The sequence below is a fragment of the Choloepus didactylus genome, chromosome 6, assembly GCF_015220235.1.
Source record: "Choloepus didactylus isolate mChoDid1 chromosome 6, mChoDid1.pri, whole genome shotgun sequence".
Taxonomy (NCBI): Eukaryota; Metazoa; Chordata; class Mammalia; order Pilosa; family Megalonychidae; genus Choloepus; species Choloepus didactylus.
In genome coordinates this window covers 7,394,357-7,405,230 of record NC_051312.1, presented here as the reverse complement: position 1 = coordinate 7,405,230, position 10,874 = coordinate 7,394,357, and positions in this window count along the sequence as shown.

Below are 10,874 nucleotides of genomic sequence, written 5' to 3'. Positions count from 1 at the left end.
TTTTAAATTTATTCAGATTTGTTTTCTGCCTCAGCATATGATCTATCCTGGAGAATGTTCCATGAGTGCTAGAAAAGATTATATATCCTAGTACTTTGGGATGTAACCATCTATATATGTCTGTTAAGTCTAATTCATTTGTCACATTGTTTAGGTTCCAAATTTCCTTATTGGTTCTCTGTCTAGTTGTTCTATCTATAGAAGAGAGTGGTGTATTGAAGTCTCCCATGATTATTGTAGTAATGTCTATTGCTTCCTGCAGTTTTGCTAATGTTTGTCTCATGTACTTTGGAGTTCCTTGATTGGGTGCATAAACATTTATGATTGTTATTTCTTCTTGGTAATTGTCCATTTTATTAATATACAGTGTCCTTCTTTGTGTCTTATGACATCTTTGCACTTAAAGTCCATGTGCCAGTTTGAATGTATTATGTCCCCCCGAATACTATTATTTTTGATGTAATCTTGTGTGGGCAGACCTATCAGTGTTAATTATATTTAATGCATGAGTACAAATTCCATAGGGCAGGCAGCAAATTGGAAACTCCAATGAAGATGTTCAATGAACTCCTCAGGCAGAGAACTGGCAACTTTGACCAACTCCTCAGGAAATGCTTCACTGGTTAGCTGAAGAAGAAGTGAAGGTCCTCTAGCTATCTCACTTAAAAGTCTTCAACTGACTGGATTAAATCCAGTGGATTGCATTCTCTTATTGTGGAAGACACGCCTTTCATTGTTGTAATCAGTCACAGCTGCAGCCAATTGACTTATGACTTAATAAACCAGTCTCCTCTTTTATTAACCAGCTACAAATGTCCTTGTATTAACAGTTAGGCCAGTGCTTGCTTGACCAGACACCTGGACACCATCACCTGGCCAAGTTGACACATGAACCTAACCATCACACCATCCTTTCATTTTCAGTTTCTTTGTGTCTCAGGGTCTAAGATGAGTCTCTTATAAACAGCATATCAATGGATCATATTTTTTCACCCTTTCTGCCAGTCTGTATCTTTTAATTGAGGAGTTTAATCCATTTACTTTCAAATTACTACTGTGAAATGAGTTGTAGAATAAACCATCTTGTCCTTTGGTTTTTATTTGTCAGATCTCTTTTTCACCCCCTCTCTCTTTTTTTTCCTTTAAGTCACCCTTACTAATACTTTCCAGTTCCATGTTCTTCTCCAGACCTCTCTCTCCTTTCTTTTTTTCTTAGTGAGTAGAACTTCCTTTAGTGTGTCTTGCAGGGCAGGCCTCTGGTTAAGAAGTTTGCTCAGCATTTTTTTTTTTTGCCTGTGAAAATTTTAAACTCTCCTTCAATTTTGAAGGAGAGCTTTGTTGGCTAAAGAATTCTGGGCTGGCAATTTTTCTCTTTCAGAATCTTAAATATGTCATACCACTGCCTTCTCACCTCCATGGTGCCTGCTGAGTAGTCAGTACTTTGTTTTATGTTCTTTCCCTTGTATGTGGTGGATTCCTTCTCTCTTGCTGCTTTCAGAACTTTCTCCTTCTCTTTAGCATTTGACAATCTGCTCAGTATGTCTTGGAGTGGGTTCATTTGCATTTATTCTATTTGGAGATCATTGGGCATCTTTAATTTGCATATTTATGTTGTTTAGAAGGGTTGGGAAGTTTTCCCCAACTATGTCTTGAAGCCCTCTTCCTAGCCCTTTACTCTTCTCTTTCTGGGATACCAATGATTCTTATATTTGTTCACTTCATGTTGTCCATCATTTACCTGAGATCCCCTTGAATTTTTTTCCACCGTTTGTCCTTTTGTGTGCTCGCATTCAATTGCTCTGTCCTCTAGCTCACTTATCCTTTCTTCTGCCTCTTCAAATCTGCTGTTGTGTGTCTAGTATATATATAGTTTTTGCATTTTTTATTGTGATTGTTCACATACCATACAATTATCCATAGATCCAAAGTGTACAATCAATTGCCCCCAGTGCCATCATACAGCTGTGCATCATCACAATTTTTTTTAAATTTTTAGAACATTTTAATTACTCTAGAAAAGAAATAAAGACAAAAAAAGGAAATTCAAATACTTCCATATCCCTACCCCCCCCATTGTTGACTCATGGTATTGATATAGTACATTTGTTGCTGTTGATCAAAAAACATTAAAATACTACTTACTGTAGTATATAGTTTGCAATAGGTATATATTTTCCCTATATGCCCCTCTATTATTAACTTCTAGTTATAGTGTCATACATTTGCTCTGGTTCATAAAAGAGATTTCTAATATTTGTACAGTGAATCATGGACATTGTCGACCACAAGATTCACTGTTTTATACATTCACATCTTTTAACCTCCAACTTTCCTTCTGATGACATACATGACTCTGAACTTCACCTTCCACCCCATTCACACACCATTCAGCACTGTTAGTTTTTCTCACAATATGTTACCATCATCTCTGTTCATTTCCAAACATTTAAGTTCAACCTAGTTGAACATTCTGCTCATAAAAAGCAACTGCTCCCCATTCTTTAGCCTTGTTCTACAACATGGTAACTTATATTTCATGTCTATGAGTTTACATATTATAATTAGTTCATATCAGTGAGACCTTGCAATATTTGTCCTTATGTCTCTGACTTATTTCACTCAATACAGTGCCCTCAAGGTTTCTTCAACCCATTTTTTTGAAAGATGGATTTGTTCACACACCATACATTCTGTCCTAAGTAAACAATCAATGGTTCCCTGTATAGTCACATATTTATGTATTCACCACACTCACCACTAACTATATGAGAACATCTCCATTTCTTCCACAAAGCAGGAGAAAGAGTCAAAGAAGGTAGACAGACAAAAGAAAAATAAAAAAAGAAAGAGAAAAAAAAAACAAAACAAAAAACATGACAGCTAGGAAGCAACAAAAGGAAAGATAATATTAAACTAAAGTAAAATAGTCAGACAACATGACCAATGTCGAGAGTCCCATATCCCTCCCTTATGCCCCCATCTTATATGCATTTTGCCTTGGCATATTGCCTTTGTTACATTAAAGGAAGCATAATACAATGTTTCTGTTATAGTCTCTAGTTTACATTGATTTTATTCCCCCCCAAACCTTCCTATTTTTAACACCTTGCAAGGTTGACATTCATTTGTTCTCCCTCATGAAAAAACATATTTGTACATTTTATCACAATTGTTGAACACTCTAGGTTTCACTGACTTATACAGTCCCAGTCTTTATCTTTCCTCTTTCCTTCTGGTGTCCCACATGCTCCTAACCTTCCTCTTTCAACTATATTCATAGTCATCTTTGTTCAGTTTAATTACATTGCTGTGCTACCATCATCCAAAATTTTGTTCCAAACCTGTCACTCCTGTCTTTTCCTATCTGTGGTGCTCCCTTTAGTATTTCCTGTACAGAAGATACCTTGTTCACAAACTCTGTCATTATCTGTTTGTCACAGAATATTTTGAACTCTCCCTCATATTTGAAGGACAGTTTTGCTAGATATAGGATTCTTGGTTGATGGTTTTTCTCTTTCAGTATCTTAAATATGTCACACCACTTCCTTCTTGCCTCCATGATTTCTATCAAGAAATCCACACATGGTCTTATCAAGCTTCCTTTGTATGTGATGGATTGCTTTTCTCTTGCTGCTTTCAGGATTCTCTCTTTGTCTTTGACATTTGATAATCTGATTATTACATGTCTCACTGTAGGCCTATTCAGATCTGTTCTGTTTGGGGTATGCTGCACTTCTTGGATCTATAATTTTATGTCTTTCATAAGAAATGGGAAATTTTCATTGATTATTTCCTCTATTATTTCTTCAGCCCCCTTTCCTTTCTCTTCTCCTTCTGTGACACCCATGACACATACATTCCTGCATTTCATGTTGTCATTCAATTCCCTGAAACATTGCTTATATTTTCCCATTCTTTTCCCTATCTGTTCTTTTGTGTGTAAGCTTGCAGGTGTTCTGTTCTCCAGTTATTGAGTGTTTTCTTCTGCCTCTTGAGATCTGCTGTTGTATGTCTCCACTGTGTCTTTTGTCTCTTATGTTGTGCCTTTCATTTCCGTAGATTCTGCCAGTTGTTTTTTCAAACTTTCAATTTCTACCTTATGTACCCTCAGTGTTTTCTTTATAGCCTTCATCTCTTCTGCCATATCGTCCCTAAACTTGTTAAATTGATTTAGCATTAGTTGTTTCAATTCCTGTATCTCAGTTGATGTGTAAGTTTGTTCCTTTGACTGGGCCATAACTTCATTTTTCTTAGTGTAGGTTGTAGTTTTTTGTTGTCTGGGAATCTTGTTTCCTTGGTTACCCCAATCATGTTTTCCAAGACCAGAACAGGCTCATGTCCCAGAAAGAAAAAATATTCAGTATCTGGTTTCTCTGAGGGTGTCTTAGAAGATTGACACACCCTGTGAGACCTCAAGTCACTGTGCTTTTCTGCCCAGCAGGTGGTGCCTGTCAGCCTGTCTGGTTTAAGGAGGTGTGGCCTGTGGCTGTTTTCCTCCAGGCTGTGGGGTCTGGTTCTGAATGGAAGGGGGATAGTAGATCTGGGCACCACCTCTTTCCACTTTAGGGAGTTTTCATTTGCATTTAAGTAGGTTCTTTTTCTCTGTGACTCTGCTGTCTCCACCCTTGTCTGGATCAGAGCCCTGCAAACTGAAAATGGCTGAGGCTTTCTCCACTGAGCTGCTCAGGTTGAGAGAGAGAAAAAGGCACAGAAATCCCCCTTTCAGGGTCAGTCAACAGCCCACAGTCTCACCCATTGGCTAGAGATAGTACCTGGTCCTCTGAGCTCCCCCTCCTGAGACACAGAAGTCCCCTGACTCTTCAAGGTGAGTCATCACTAAAAGCCTCTGTCTGCTTGTTGGGGATTTGCAGCTTTCATTGAGCAGTCCACATTTGCCAATTAAAATCCCAGTTGGAGCTCTACTGAGGCATATATGCTTGTTCAGAGAGTGCTGCTCTCTATCACAGTGAGTCTTTGCAGTTCAGGCTCCCATGGGGGAGGGGGCTCCCGGATCAGGTCTGCAGTTTGTACTCACAGATTCCTCCCAATCCAGGTTGATGCACAGTGCATGGACAGTCATGCTTGTCCCCCAGCAGTTATTCCAGATCATTTACTAGTTCCTGGTTATCTATCATTTGCTTCAGGGGGATTAACTAACTTCCACTCCTCTCTATGCTGCCATCTTCTTCTATCTCTCTAGTATATTTTTAATTTGATCAATAGTATCTTTTATTTACATAAGATCTGCTATTTTTAAATTTAATCATTTTAGAGTCTCCTTGATGTCTTTTATGTCTTGGTAAGATTATTTTGCAGAATGCAGGATTATTTGAGCATGTATATATAATCTGGCAGAGCTACAGCTTGCTGGAGTGCACTTTCCCTGTCCTACCAGCAGATGGTGCTCTTAAGCCACCTCTTACTCTCCAGCCAGCTTCTCCCCAACATCTCCTGTACGTTGGGTAGGGTCCAAATGGGTGGAAATCCAATCAGTGTAGCAGTTCTCCATGTGCACTGGGGACTGCCTACCCCTGGGGGTGTGATGTGGGCCCCTCTGCAGTTCAGCAGGGAATCCACTCAAGGGAACCCCCCAGATCACATTTGCTCTACTCCCTGCCTGCCATGCACCCACAAGTCTCTGGAGTGGTGGAGGGGCTCTTGAAGCTTCTGTGTGGTGCCCTCTCCTATCCCCACCTCTCGCCCATTCACACTATGGGCTTCTGTGAGAAAGAATAAATGGAGTCAACACAGGTCCTCTGTTCCCCAAGTTCCCTCACAGGAGGTCCCAGCTGCGTTGCTGAGGAAGATTTTCTCCGTAGCTAATTGTGATGGGTGTGGAGGAGTGGAGAGCTGCTCTCCCCTGCTCGGTGGCCAGCTCACAGCTGCTAGCCCCCAGTGGCGATCCAGTTGAATAAACTCACCCCATCCTTTTAGTCATAATTTCTCTGCTTTTTCATCCAAGTCCTCACTATGTATTGTAAAGGTCCTTCTCTGGCTGCTCATACCCTGGAATCACTGTTCTGAGCATTTTCTGCCATTTCTCTAGTTTTGTTTTTGTTTCCATGGGGGAGAAGTTTGCTCTGCCTCACCTATTCTGCCACCTTCCCTGATGACCCTCAGCTTTTATCTGGGAACATCCTAAGTGTTTTGCCAGATATAGAATTCTTTGTTGGCAATTTTTCTTTCACTAAATATGTCATCCCATTGCCTTTTTGTCTCCTTGGTTTCTGATGAGAAATTGGCACTTAATGTTATTGAAACCTCCTTGTACATTACACATTCTTTCTCTTTGTCCTTGGAAATCAAGGGCTTTTTCTCTCAGGCTTCTCTCTTTGCCATTGGAAATCAAGAGCTCAACTATAATATTTCTTGATATAGATCTCTCTGAATTTATCCCATTTGGAATTCATTGAGCTCCTTGAATGTGTGTATTTTCATGCTTTTCATTAAATCTAGTAAGTTTCTGGCCATTATTTCTTTGAACACTGTTTTAAAATTAAAATCAGTTTTATTGAGATATAGTCACATACCATACTATCATCCATGGTGTGCAATCAACTGTTCACCATACCATCATATATTTATGCATCCATCACCCCAATCTATTTTTGAACATTTTCCTTATACCAGAAAGTATCAGAATCAGAATAAGAAATAAAAGTAAAAAGAACACCCAAACCATCCCCCCATCCCACCCTATTTTTCATTTAGTTTTTGTCCCCATTTTTATACTCATCCATCCATACACTGGATAAAGGGAGTGTGATCCACAAGGTCTTCACAATCACACTGTCACCCCTTGTAAACTACATTGTTATATAGTTGTCTTCAAGAGTCAAGGCTACTACTGGGTTGGAGTTTGATAGTTTCACGTATTTACTTCTAGCTATTCCAATCATTAAAACCTGAAAAGGGTTATCTATATAGTGTGTAAGAATGTCCACCAGAGTGACTTCTTGACTCCATTTGTTTCATTTCACATCCCCCTTTCAGTCAAGAAGATTGAACACTCTTTTTGCCCTTTTCTTTGCCTTCTGTGGAGTGAGGTGTTATATGGTGCATCGTAAGAATACAGGCTCAGGCACAACACGGACTCCATGCAAATGACTGCTTTATTGCTTGCATAGAACAAAGGGTCCAAAAATGCAGGGGAAAATATCCCAGCTTGGCCGTTCCCCCAGAGAGGCCAATTGCCCGAGTGAGCATCGCTGGATGGCAGATCCACATACCTGTGAAGATGAGGGACAAATTGTGGCTGGGTGTCATCTCCCACCCCCAAGGCAAACTACTTGGCAGCTCTGTTTGCCTCTCTTCACATCAGAGAAGAGGGACACTTGCACTGACTGAGTGCTGAGCTTATATACACTCCAATGGGAGAGGGCTCTGCCAGTGAGCAAAATTTGTGTCCTGGCAAGTGGCTGGGACTTATTAAGATTTAATGCCTCCCCCAGCTGCCTGCAGTCTCTTGTTAAATAGAAACACTCCGAACACCTGCATGCAAACAAGCAAAAGGGGATTAAGGAGAGGGGTAGGTGTTGGCTGGAAAATGGCTTCTGAGTGTGTCCTTGACTCCCCCAAAACCTTCTGGGACTCCCATGAAGTGTATATTCATATTTAATGGTGTCCCAAAGATCTCTTAGACTCTGTTCACTCTTCTTCATTATTTTTTCTTTCTGTTCCTCAGATAGAATAATTTCAACTTTGTCTTCAAATCTGCTGATTCTTCCTTCTCTGCCTCCAATCTTCTGTTGAATCTCTCTAGGGAATTTTTATTTCAGTTATTATGATCTTCAGCTCTGTTTGCTCCTTTTTTCAATTCTTCACAATTTTACCTTCTTTTTTTTTTTATCAGAGAAGTTGTAGGTTTATAGAAAAAAAATGCATAAAATACCGAGTTTCCATATGCCACTTTGTTATTTTTTAAGCAGTATGAGGTAAATTCACATATAATATAATCCATCTAAAGTGTACATTGTCTTCTAGTAAACTCCCAGAGTTGTGCATTCATCACCACAATAAATTCTAGAACATTTTTACCCTGCAGATGGTCCACTACATAATACAGTTCTATGTTTCATCCTCTGGCTTTCCTTCTAGAGATATACACCACTCTAAATTTTTCCTTTCAACCATAATCACACCCACATATCATCACTGTTACACTCACTGTAATATACTACCATCATCCCTATCCATTTGCCAACATTTACAATCAATCTCATTACATATTCTATGCAAATTAAACATCAGCTCCCCATTCTCCACCCTTATTTTATCTTCTGATAATGTATGTTCTAGATTTTAACACCAGGAGTTTGCTAGTTATATTTAGCTCACATTAGTGAGGTCATACAATACTTTTCCTTTTGTGTCTTACGACACTCAAAATAATGTTCTCAAGGTTCATCTGTGTGGTCACATGCTTCATAACTTCATTTTTTCTTATGGGTGCATAATATTCCACCATACATATATACCACACTTTGTTTATCCATTCATTGCTGGACGGACACCTGGGTTGTTTCCATCTTTTGGCAATTGTGAGTAATTCCACTATGAACATCAGCGTGCAAATGCCTGTTCATGTCCCTGCTTTCAGTTCTGAAAAAGCAGTGGGATTGCCAGATCATATGACAGTTCTATACTTAGCTTCCTGAGGAGCTGCCAACTGTCTTCCACAATGGCTGCACCAATCTACATTCCCACCAACAGTGAATAAGTGTTCCTACTTCTCCACATCCTCTCCAACACTTGTAGTATTCTGTTTTTTTTTTTTTTAAATATAGTGGCCATTCTAGTAGGTGTGAAAAGATATCTTGTAGTTTTGATTTGCATTTCCCTAATAGCTAATGATGTGAGCATCTTTGCATGTGCTTTTTTTTAGCCATTTGTATTTCCTCTTTGGAAAAAATGTCTATTCATGTCTTTACCCATTTTAAAATTGGGTTGTTTGTGTTTTTATCACTGAGTTGTAGGATCTCTTATATAACTGGATATTAAACCCTTATTGGATATGTGGTTTTCAAATATTTTTTCCCATTAAGTATACTGCCTTTTTTATCCTCTTGACAAAGTCCTTTGAAGCACAAAAGTATTCAGTTTTGAGGAAGTCTTATTTATCTATTTTTTCCTTCATTGCTTGTACTTTGAGTGATAGGGCTAAGAAACCACCTCCTACCACAAGATCTTGAAGATGCTTCCCTACATTTTCTTCTAGGAGTTTTGTGGTTCTGGTTTTTATATTTAGGCCTTTGATCCATTTTGAGATAATTTTTGAATAAGGTGTGAGATAGGCATCCTCTTTCATTCTTTTGGATATGGATATCCAGTTCTCTCAGCACCACTTGTGGAAGATACTGCTGCATGCCAGTTGGGTGCAATTGGAAGCCTTATCAAAACCAATTGATCATAGATGTGAGGGTCTATTTCTGAACTCTCAATGCAATTCTGTTGGTCAATATGTCTATCTTTATGCCAATGCCATGCTGTTTTTATCACTGTAGCTTTGTAATATGCTTTAAAGTCAGGCAGTGAGAGTCCTCCAACTTCATTTTTCTTTTTCAAGATATTTTTGGATATTCAGGGCCCCTTACCCTTCCAAATAAATTTAGTGATTGGCTTTTCCAATTCTGCAAGGTAGGCTGTTGGAATTTTGATTGGGATTGCAGTGAATCTGTAAATCAATTGGGTAAATTGACTTCTTAACAATATTTAATCTTCCAAACCATGAACACAGAATGTCCTTCCATTTATTGAAGTCTTCTTTGATTCCTTTTTAGCAATGCTTTATAGTTTTCTGAATACAGGTCCTTTACATCTTTGTTAAATTTATTCCTAGATATTTGAATCTTTTAGTTGTTATTGTAAATGGAATTTTTTTCCTGATTTCCTCCCCATATTGCTCATTTCTAGTGTATAGAAACACTACTGATTTCTGTGTGTTAATCTTGTATCCTACCACTTTGTTGAACTCATTAGTTCTAGTAGCTTTGTTATAGATTTTTTTGGACTTTCTAGGTATAGGATATTATCTGCAAATAGTGAAAGTTTTACTTTTTCCCTTCCAATTTGGATGCCTTTATTTCTTTTTCTTGCCTAATTGCTCTACCTAAAACTTCTAGCACAATGTTGAATAATAGTGGTGACAGTGGGCATCCTTGTCTTTTTCCCTATCTCAATGGGAAAGCTTTCAGGCTTTCACCATTGATTATAACGTTAGCTGTGGGTTTTCCATTTGTGAACTTTATCATATTGAGAAAGTTTTCTTTTATTCCTATCTTTCAAAGTGTTTTTATCAAGAAAGGATGCTGGATTTTGGCAAATAAGTTTTATGCATCAATTGAGAGGATCATGTGGTTCTTTTCCTTCAATGTGTTAATGTAGTGTATTACATTAATTGATTTTCTTGTGTTGAACCACCCTTGCATCCCTGGGATAAAACCCACTTGATCATGGTGCATAATTCTTTTAATATGCAGTTGGATTTGATTTGCAAGTATTTCGTTGAGGATTTTTGCACCTATATTCATTAGAGAGATTGGTCTGTAATTTTCCTTTCTTGTACTATCTTTATTTGGCTTTGGTATTAGGGTAATGTTGGCTTCATAGGATGAGTTAATACCACCCTATTATTAACACTTTCCATTAATGTGGTTCATTTATTAAAATTCATCAAAGAACAGTTTTATAATTGTACCATTAACTATTGTCCACCATTTACAATAGTCTGTTTCTTTTTTTAAGATTTCTATTTCACTATTGAAAGTCTGATTTTTTTTCTGTAACATAATTTAGTTCTTTGTCTATGCTTTTTTTACCTCTCTGAGCATACTTAAGACAGTTTTGTGTTTGGGGTGTCAGAGTCTGGGACTTCT